General features: G+C 36.3%; 2 long non-coding RNA genes across 2 annotated transcripts; both read right to left on the bottom strand.

The window, feature by feature from the left end:
* Positions 1–558: 558 nt before the first annotated feature.
* Positions 559–1,795, bottom strand: LOC145114397 (uncharacterized). Its single transcript, XR_013710979.1, has 2 exons — positions 1,015–1,795; positions 559–931 (listed from the first exon to the last, which is right to left on the bottom strand). It is a non-coding gene; the product is annotated as an uncharacterized LOC145114397 (long non-coding RNA).
* A 7,672-nt stretch (positions 1,796–9,467) lies between these two features.
* LOC145110940 (uncharacterized) lies at positions 9,468–10,172 on the bottom strand. Its single transcript, XR_013710126.1, has 3 exons — positions 9,878–10,172; positions 9,734–9,789; positions 9,468–9,651 (listed from the first exon to the last, which is right to left on the bottom strand). It is a non-coding gene; the product is annotated as an uncharacterized LOC145110940 (long non-coding RNA).
* Positions 10,173–11,083: the final 911 nt, after the last annotated feature.

Genomic DNA, 11,083 nt, shown 5'->3' with positions numbered 1-11,083 from the left:
CCAATATGGTCTTTATTTGTGTGTAGTAAGATGCGGTAGCAGCCTGCGGCAAACATAAAAAGAAGGAGGAGCTGCGAAGGCCACAAAATAAATAAAATAAAATAAAATAATAATAATAATAATAATAAGCACTCTTCGATAGGAAGGGAAGAAAAAACAAAATCACACCTTCGTTCATCTACAAATTTCGATTCTACAAAGGATTTTGAGCTTCTTCAAATTCTCCCATCCGATTTTAAGAGGTTTTCTTAAACCATAAGATGAAACAAGTTTTTTTTTTTTTTTCTTTTATTAGGACTTAGGAGATGTAAGGGTGTTGCTATTAATTTGAAGGTCCAAACCATATTTGAATAAAGTGAAAACCACTTTGACTTTTTAAACTCAAATTGAGATGACTTTTAATTATAAAAAATAAAAGGGAAATGTCACGGTAAGACAATAAACTTTTGTAGTTTGTCCAATTTCGTCACTAAACTTTTATTCTTGAGCAATAGACCATTAAACATTTTTATGACCTGCGAGTTAAGTCATTTTTCTCGAATTCAACAAGTTACCCGATAACAAAGTGTTGATGTGGCATTAATAACCAATCTGTGATTGTCACGTCATGTAAATAGTTAAACAAGTAACCCAACCTCTTTCCTATCTGTATTCTCTCTTCTTCATTTCTCGATCATCTTAATCAACATCATCTCCATCCTCCACCTTCTTCACCGGGAACCACCATCCACCCACCAAATCCAACACCATAATCCCCAGAGGACCCTCCTTCCCCTTTCTTGGTTACATCTTTAATTCACCACTAAAAAACCACATTATCAGCACTTGACAACCTCACCATGTTCACCTTTAGACAACTAAACACCATCCTTATTCCTCATTTCAAGCCACCAGAAACCACTAACCATTCTCCAATTTCACTCCATAGGACCTGTAAGAAATACATCTTCGATCAATCAGCTACCATAACCAACCTGGAAAAAATACATGCCTTATCTCTATCCCCTTGATTACCATGATTTATCCATCACCATTACCCCTTACAACCGATTACCCTCATCCAACCATTAGGGAGATCAGTTCATATGCAACCATCATCACAAACCCTTACCTGCGTGAAAAAGAAAAGACACAAGCAAAAGGAGAACACCGAATACATAAAGACGCACATAAAGGGGTGAGAGACTAGCCCTATTGTTCATTTTTTTACCTGCACTTCGATCCAACAAATCATCAAAAAGAACCCCAAAGGAAGAGAGAGGGATGTGTGAAGAAGAAGCAAGGGAAGAGGCGACACCCACTTCAAGACTCATGGGACTCGACCAATTGACGTCTTCCGATCCAACATCGAGTCCAGAACAGTGAAGAAAATAGAGCTCCGATGATCGACATTTGAATCCAGAGTTCCTAGATATTTGTTTAACTCTAGATTTATTGATTTCAACAATTTCCAACCAATTAAATCGGATACAAATCTGGCGCACAATACTATGTTAGAGATAATGTGGGCAATGTGAGCAGAAGAACGCTTAGAATGAAAGAGTTATGGAGTCAATAAGCTATTCATCAAGAAATCAAAAAACTGATTCTCCTAAAACATTTCAATGAAGGTCCCTTCAGCAACAAAAAAGCTTCTTTGATTCGGTGAAGTGGATGAGCAGTCCAATGATCTAGAGTTTACGTTCCACAAAAGGAATGTGGAGTACTCGATTGGAGTGGAAGGAGGGTGGTGTTAAATTGTTATTAGGTTACCAAAAAATAATATACAAATTAATTATTTATTCCATGTCAGAATTCTTACCGGGTAATTGAATTCGAGCAAAATAGCTTAATCGGGTGGGTCATAAATGAGTTTAGTGGTCAATATTGCAAGAAAAAAAATTTAGCGACCAAATCAGATACACTACAAAAGTTTATTGTGCTATCGTAACATTTTCCCAAAATTAAATATCCTCTAGTTACTATTGTCTGCCTACATTTGAAACTTTATTTTACATAATATTTTCAATTTTTCTTTCTTTTTTATTTTTAAGTCTAATCAATGTTATATATAATCCCACATCATTTTACGTTTTTTTTTCATTTTCTAATCTAAACAATAATATATATATATATATATATATATATATATATATATATAAGGGTTTAATTGAGAAAAAAAATTGAGAATGAATGAATGAATATGAGCTACTCATTTCGAATTTACCGCTTATGTGCTTCAGCGTATCGGGAGGGCGGAACAGATTTTATTCATATATGAATATATATTCATGACAAAATTGCAAGAATGGTCCATGTGGTATGTTCAAAAATGCTACTTTAGACCAAACAGGTTTAGACTAGCATTAATAGTCCAAAAGTTTTCATTTTGTTGCGGTTTTGGTCCAAAACAGTTTAAAAAATTTAAAAATGACGGATTTGCCCTTTTCCACTTGTTTTTTGCTTTTCTTTTTGTTATTTAATTTTTTCCTAACTAAAAAAATATAAAAATAAAAGAAAATATTTTTCTTTCTCTCTCTCTATCTTTTTCTCTCTCTCTCTCTCTCTCTCTCTCTCTCTCTTCTTGCTTACCACTGGCCAAATAAGAATAAATCGACGACTGTCGTCGGCCTAGGCTGCCCCTCCGCCTCCCACCAGTCAGGTAGCACCACCCCAAACACCCGATTCGATCGTTGATGCCCTTCATTTGAACCTCCACAGCCGACGACAAGAAAAAGAGATCGAGATCTGAAAGTTAGGGTTTCTTGGCGGCTAGGGTTTTCAGATGGGGCGTTTAACGGCTAGAAATCGAGGGGAAGACACCTGGGGTCGATTTTTTGGAGCAGGGGGTGAAGAGATGTGTGTTTGGTGGTGCTACACGACCAGGGGGTGAAGAGATGTGTGTTTGGTGGTGCTACACGACCGAAGAGAGGCTGTGAGGGGCTGTGAAGGTGGTGGTCGGCAACCTCCAATGGTTTATAGATAGGACCCAGATCGATTCGTCTTCTCCGACGAGAAGAATGCGTCATTGTAACCCAACATCGATTCCGACAATGACACCACCCCTGGCAACCCAAGCAACGTCGATTTGGGTTACATCTCCCAACCACCGCCTGCCCCTTGTTGTCATCGTCGACTTGTGGACGCAAGAACCACCACCGTTCCCCATACATTCATCGTAACTCTAAGCCATATCATATTGTGTTCTCTATTGTAACCTGCAAGAAATGAAGAGCTGAAGAAGCTTAATCCTTTTTCAATTGTCTGAAACACATTTTTGCCGTTCTGTTGGGTTTGATTATAGAGTAGGTAGTCGATTTTGGATCTTCAGAATAATTATACCACTCTCTTCATCCCTAAATTCCAGATCTTCAGAATAATCAATTTTGGGTTTGATTGAGTTTAATTGTAGAGGAGGTAGTCAGATATCAGTGCTTAATTGGAAACCTCTTTTTGGATTCAATCGTTTTTTGTGTGTTTTGGATTTAATTTGCAGGTTTTTCTTGACAAAAACAAAACTCTTATCAAATGGGTTTCTGAATTTGATTTGGTTCTGCAAATGTAATGTGTTTGCAGGGTTAAGGTTTTATTATTTAATGGGTTTCATGATTTTTGTTTCTACGACAATAGAAGGATGATGGATTTATGTTTCTTGACAAAAATTAAAAAACACCATAAACATGTTTTTTTAGATATAGGTTTCTTTGGAATTGAAACAAAAATGATGATGGAGGGTGGGGCTGTAGAGAGAGAGAGAGAGAGAGAGAGATTTTCTTTTATTTTTTATATTTTTTTAGTTAGAAAATAATTAAATAACAAAAAAAAAAACAAAAAATAAATGGAAAAGGGCAAATCCGTCATTTTTAGATTTTTTAAACTATTTTGGACCAAAACCGCAGCAAAATGAAAACTTTTGGACTATTGGTGCTAGTACAAACCTGTTTGGCCCAAAGTAGCATTTTTGGACATACCACAGGGACCATTCTTGCAATTTTGTCTATATTCATATATGAATAAGTATGTGTCTGTTCACAAATGAATATTCATATATCAATATGACAGTTAGTGGTGGTGACAGGGGTAGCAGTGGTGGTGGCGGTGATGGTAGTGGTGGTAGCGGTTGCGGTGGTGGGGGTGGTGGAGGTGGTGGTGACAGGGGTGGCGGAGGAGGTGCAACGGTAGTGGTGGCGGGGGTAGCAGTGACGGTGGCAATGGTTGTACTGGTAGTGGTGGCAGTGGCGGTGGCGGTGGCGGTGGCGGTGGCAGAGGTGGTGGTGGCAGTGGCGGTAGTAGAGGTGGTGGAAGTGGTGGTGGTGGCAGTGGTGGTAGTAGAGGTGGTGGAAGTGGCAGTGGGGAGGTGGTAGATTTAGATCATTGTTGGAAATAGGTGTCCAATATCATAACTAATTAGTATTTCTAATAAATTTAAAATATGACAATGTTTGACAAAACGGCGGTATATAAAAATTATTATTTTTATTTATTGTAGTTGTGTTTAGTGAAAAATAGTTGTAATTTGTTTTTTTAGTAGGTTTTTGTTTGACGTTAATAACAACTAGGTGCGGCCTAGACGATCACCTATTGCCTAAGAAATAATCAGAAATTAATACGAGTTTAATCAATATATAAATAAAAACAAAATAACAATATGAAACTAATCAAAAATAAATAAACAGACAACAATTATGATAGTTTATTACAAATCTATTTTTTATTATAAAAGAATTTATTTTAATATTATGATATAAATAAATAAATTAAAAAATATATACAATGATTGGGATATTACATTATCAATTACGCTTTCATGATTATTACATTATTAATATTTTTTTTTTACTTTGACTTTTATTTTAATGGTTTTGACTTGACCATGGTTTTAATATGGTGTATTTAGAATCCCCGAGATGTAGTTAATTGTTTATTTGTTGAATTTATTAATTGTGTTGGTTAAATTATTAGTTGTTTTTGGTAGAGATGAGCATGGGTCGGTTTGGACTAGGGATGAGCATCGGAACCGGCTTGAACTGGAACCGGCCCGGGAACTGAACTTGGTGGAAAATAGGAACTGAACCGGACCGCCGGTTCTACTGGTTCCGGTTCCTACCGGTTCTTGTCGGGTGTTCAATGTTGGAACCGGTCCTCGAGAAATAGCAACATATTTTGAGAAATATTTCGGTTACAGTTTCGATCTTTGTTGGTTCTACTGATTCCGGTTCCTACCTGTTCTCAGTTCCCAAAATCCATAAAAATATCGTTCCTATCCCGGCCCGATTAGATCTATCCGGTTCCGGTTCCGGTACCGCTTCTGGCCGGTTCCCCGGTCCAAATGTTTATCCCTAGTTTGGACCTAAAACCGAACCCAAAACCGACTTATCGGTTTTAAAAAAAAAATAGAACCCGACCCAACCCAAACCCAATGGGTTCGGTTTCTCGGTTTTTGTCAGGTTCGATTTCAGGTTTAATCCCAACCAAACTGATTTCGAGGTTTTGGTGCTTATTATCTTAATAATGAAACATCAAGCCATACTCTTTACTATTATAGATGATGAGTAGGAAAACTCTTATTTAACTCCACCGATCTGGGACACCAAAGAGGAGTTGAAAGGTAAATTGAATGGGTTTCTTATTTATAATAGTGTTAACGTAAGGGGTCGTTTGATATGGTATCTAACTGGGTCCAAAGAGGGACTGGTTCATAAAAAACCAATTGGCATGTTTGATATGGATTATAGAGCAAGGGACTCGGTCCAACAATTTGACCAAACTCGGTCCTTGCTTTCCATTCGATGGACCGGGAACAAAAAAAGACGATACCCACATTTCCCTTTTAATTTTGCACGACTGCTTCTGATTTCATCCCCCTCCCGCCGATTTTTTCCCTCGACGAAGCAACAGCAAGAGCCAATCAACATGTAATAGTTTCTTCCTTTCTTCCTTCCTTCTCATTCCAGATTTCTTCATTAAATGTTCTGTTTAATTCTTTCCCACGAGCAGCTACTTCTTTGCCTTCTTCATTCCAATTTTTTTAATTGTTTGCTGATTTCTTCCCCCACTCGTTCCTTCTGTTTTTGGATGAGAAATATATGAGTTTTTAGTGGGATTTCGTTTTTGCTTAGACGTATACGAGTTATGTGTTTGGCTGAGATATCATATTCTTGCTTTGTTGTTTTATGTTTTTGCTACTTTATTCATATTCTTGTTTTGATTTTGGTTATGTTTTTAGCTCTTGCAATAGGTGAAGACTCGAAAATTTTGTTAATATTTAGGATGTTTTTGCTATGATTTTGTTTGTTTCTTGGCTATTATTTATGTTATTGTTGTTGATATTACATTGCTTTTAAATGATAGATTCCATGTGATGTGTATGTGTGTATATTTGTGAGTATTTGTGTATATGTGTGATATATATATATATATATATATATATATATATATATATATATATATATATTTGTGTATATGTGTGCATATTTGTGTGTATATTGGTGTATACAAGTATATGTGTATATATTTGTGTATATATTTATGTAACATATTTAGCATTCATTTATTCCTTAGACATGGCAGAAAAGAGAAGTAGAGCTAGTTGGTCTCCGGATTTTGTGAACAAAACATTTCTTAATGCATGTATCAAGAACTAACAAGTAACGGTCGGGAGGGTAGTGGTCTCAAAGGAACCTCATGGAATACAATAGTTGAAAAACTAAAAAAAGAACATGACTTTGTTGTTGACAAAAAAAATATCGTTATGACTACTTAAAAAGCAAGTATGCAGTTTGGTTGAAATTAAAAAACAAAACTGGGAATCTCTATAATCCTATAACAAATACGTTTCAAATGATGGATGAAGAATGGAAAGCGGAGGCGAATGTATTCTTTTAATTTAGAACACATTATTATTTTGTTTTAAAAGTTTAATAATAAAATCATTTTTTCAAACAGTTGAACAAGATGGTTGAGAAATTAAGAAATGCGCCCCTCCTTTACCCAGATTTATGCACCCAGTTGTTTGACAGTGCAACCTCGACCGGTGCTGCCAGTTGGGGACCATCTTCGACACTCCCTCATCTGGCAGAAGTGTTTACTACACAAGATTATGAGGATATCGAGATGGTAGATCCACCACCTCAAATGTATATCCCAGCCTCAGCTTTAACAGTACACCCCCTACAAGTTCATCAATAGTGCCCCCACCTACAAGTGCATCACATGCAAGTGAAGATTCCTCTGGTCGGTCCAAAAAAAAAGAGGAAAACGAAATGCACCCGCACCCACGGACACACTGGATGATGACATAAGAGAGGTTGGCAAGGAAATTATGAAGGTGGCTCAGGCGTTCGCGCAAACAAATAATCTTGACAATGAGATGGATGAATGTATTGATAAATTGAAAGGCTTGGAGTGGAGAAATTCTTATCTGAAATACATCACTGCTCTTATGTTATTCGCTGAAAATGCTGGTAACAGGAAAATTTGGTTACGCTTCGAGTCTTTGACTTGTGAGTTATGGGTGAAAAGTCTGGGAATGAATTTTAGATTACTTGGTTGACTTTAGTATGACTTTAGGATGTTTTTGGCTTTATGTTTTATGGATTTATATTATGGTACATGTTATGGATTTTTATGTTTAGGGTTGTTATGTGTTATGTTTAGGATTTTTTATGTTTAGGTTTTTTATGTGTTATGTTTAGGATTGTTATATGGTATTGACTTTTATGTTACCAATTTTTATGTGATGGATTTATATGTAATGGATTTTTATGTTATTGATTTATGTTATGGTTTATTTTATAAATGTATGTGATTTATATTTAACATTTAACAGGTTACATATGGATAAGGAAGGTGAGTTTTTAGGTTTCCTTATACTCTCATGGTATTGGTTGATGTTGGTCCGACAAAGGAAAGAAAGAATTGAAAGAATAAAAGCTAGCGAATCAGAGGAAACCGGGCATGCGTATACACAAGATTTGATACACGGATGTCCTATACAATGTTACGATATGATGCGTCTTTCACAAGATACATTTGTATTATTATGCAATCATTTTACTCAAAGAAATTGGTTGCAACGTAGTAGGTCAATAAGTGTTGAAGAGAATATAGCTATATTTTTACATGTTATAGGACATAATGAACGTTTTCGATGCGTTAAAGGAAGGTTTCACCACTCCACACAAACGATTCATCAATGTTTTCACGAGGTCCTAAGTGCAATGATGTGTTTTGCAAGAGAAATTATAGTACCAACATCTTCTAATACAACAAGACATACCTTGGAACAACATAGACGGCTAAAAGACATATTTCCTGGAGCAGTAGGTGCACTAGATGGAACACTTGTACATGCAGTTGTGCCCGTTGATGAACAAACTCGCTAGAGGGGAAGAAGAAAAGGTGAATATTATCAAAATGTAATAGGAATTTGTGATTTTGATATGATATTCACCTTTGTATGGGCTGGATAGGAGGGCATCACACATGATTCAAAAGTTTTGAAAGAAGTTGCATTTAATCCAACGTCTGGATTTCCATTCTCTTCACCAGGTATGTAATATTTTACCGTTTTCACCAACACATATATATAATAAATGTGACACTAATCTATAGATAAATGTTACCTTTGTGACGCCGCATATACCAACACACGTGGATTTACGGCTCCCTACCGCAATACTAGGTATTGGTTAGTTGATTTTCGAAGAAGCAGGGCTTTAACTAAGGAAGAAAAGTTCAATCATGCTCATGCACAACTTAGAAATGTTATTGAATGTGCATATGGTGTATTGAAGGCGAGATTCCCAATCTTAAAACGAATGGATCATTATCTGTTTCCAGTGCAAAGAGACATAGTCATTGCGTGTGTCGCAGTCCATGATTTTAAACAGAAATTCAATATTCAAGATGACTTGTTTACAAACTTTGAACAAAACAATATGGATAATCCTAACGTGCAAGGTGGATGAAGTGAGGGCCAGCATGTACAAGGCATACAATGGGGTTCAAAATCCGTTGAATATATGACTACTTTGCATAACCAGATTGCTAATCCACTATTTTAATTGGTTAACGTTAAAAATCTATGCAAATTATTATGTTGTTTTTATTTGTATTTCAATTTGTATTTGGATTTTGTATGACAATTTGTATTTGGAATTTAAATGATGTATGTTTTATTTAGATTTTATATGACAGTAGGGATGTCAATGGGACCAAACGGGAGCGGAAATAGCTTCCCCTGCCCCCGAAATCAGTTGTTCCCCCCACCTCTGGTCCCGTCCCCGGATCCCCCGTTTACACAGCCCCCGGTCCCGCCCCCGTTCCCCTGGTTCCCCCGTTTTATAGGCTTAAAATTGGATTTTTTTTTTTGCTAAAAAACTGCTTTGTTTTAGACTAAAAAGACTATTTTCAATAACTTTAAAAGCTTAAAACCTAATCTTTTAGAAACTAAAAAAATTGAAAATCCAACATTACGAATCCAACATTACAAAACGACAATTCCAACAATCTTACAAAGACAAATCCAACATTACAAATGCAAAATACGACAAATCCAACATTACAAATATAAAATACCGACATGTCCAAAAATATATGACCAATTCACTACATCTTCAATATCCATTAATTGCCTTCAACTCTTCATTCATTGACATTTGAATATCCTCCCTAAATAAATAATAAAAATAATAATAAAATAAATTGTTATATTAGTTTATTCAATACAAAACGACAAATTGAACAATCTTACCTCAATTCCATCGTCGTCTTCATCGGAATGTAAATCATCACCATCAATAACACAACCTAACAAAGAAAAAAATAAATAAAGGTAATAAGCAAAATATATTAAAATGAATAAAACAAATAATGGTTCAAGCAAAGTCATACATACCTTTTTTACCCGCCCATAGCCAATTTTGAGTGCATATGATAGCTTCAATTGTTGAAGGAAGAAGTCTACTCCTATGTGGACCAACGATTCTACCACTTGTAGAAAAAGAAGATTCTGAAGCAATAGTGGAGATAGGAATGGCTAATATGTCTTTTGCAATCAGACACAATGTAGGATACTTAACCCCATTTAACTTCCACCAACCTAACACATCAAACTCATGAATCCGAGGTAAAGTGTCTTCCTCTAAGTACCTTTCTAATTCATTTTTTACAAAATCTTCACTGGTAGAAGAATTCCATGAAAAGAAAGCATCTAATGAGTCTATGTCACTTCCAGGAGCTGCATCTCGGCTAGAAGTGGGCTTACTAGTAATATCATCATTACTTTCTTAATTCATAACGCTTGTCTAATATCGCAGATATATATCTTCACAAATTTGACGTACTTTCTGAATTTCAACTTTTGCATTATCTACTCCATATGTAATAGGAAAAAAAATACTCTAGGAGTGTAGCACCCGATTCCTGGTACGTATTTAAATTCAATAAATATGGCAATTTACTCTGGGACTCGGCGAGTTGGGGGCCCAACTCGTCGAGTAGACTCGACTGTTGGATCGGGGGTTTAAGTGACCTACTCGACGAGTCAGAAGACCGACTCGACGAGTAGGAGCTATCTGGACAAAACCCTAGTATTTAGGGTTTGCACCCTACTTAAACACATTAACTTGTCCTAAACCAGCCTCCATCGTCCCTCTCACTTTCAGAATACCCTAACTCGAAAACCTAGCCCTTATTGTGTGTTCTTGAGCCTTTTAGTGCCTTTTGTGTGTGTGTTTGAAGTTGAAGGAAGAAATGGAAGCTTGGGAGTTCTTGAAGAAGCAAGTAGATCCAGAGATTTTGCTCCATTTCTAGTTCATTCAAGGTAAAAATCTTGAACCTTGACTTATCATTTGATAGATCTCCTTTAAGACTTGGATCTTGCCATTTTTGGGACATTTCTAAGCCAGCTTTGGGTTTGGCTCATATTGTGTGGTGTTACCTTCAGATCTGGAACCATTGAGGGTTCCCATGGCATAAAGGTGCCAACTTTATGGCCATGGGAAGCCCATGCATCTTATAGTCCCCATTTTATAGCCTTTTGAGCCAAAACCCCATGCATGGACATCAAGTTCGTAGCTTTACGTATAAAATGGACCCTAGG

This window comes from Lactuca virosa, chromosome 5 (assembly GCF_052849685.1).
Source record: "Lactuca virosa cultivar CGN04683 chromosome 5, Lactuca_virosa_CGN04683_v6, whole genome shotgun sequence".
In the NCBI taxonomy this organism is placed as follows: Eukaryota; Viridiplantae; Streptophyta; class Magnoliopsida; order Asterales; family Asteraceae; genus Lactuca; species Lactuca virosa.
The sequence above is the reverse complement of the archived record's forward strand: the minus strand, read 5'-3'. Positions and strand labels throughout refer to the sequence as shown.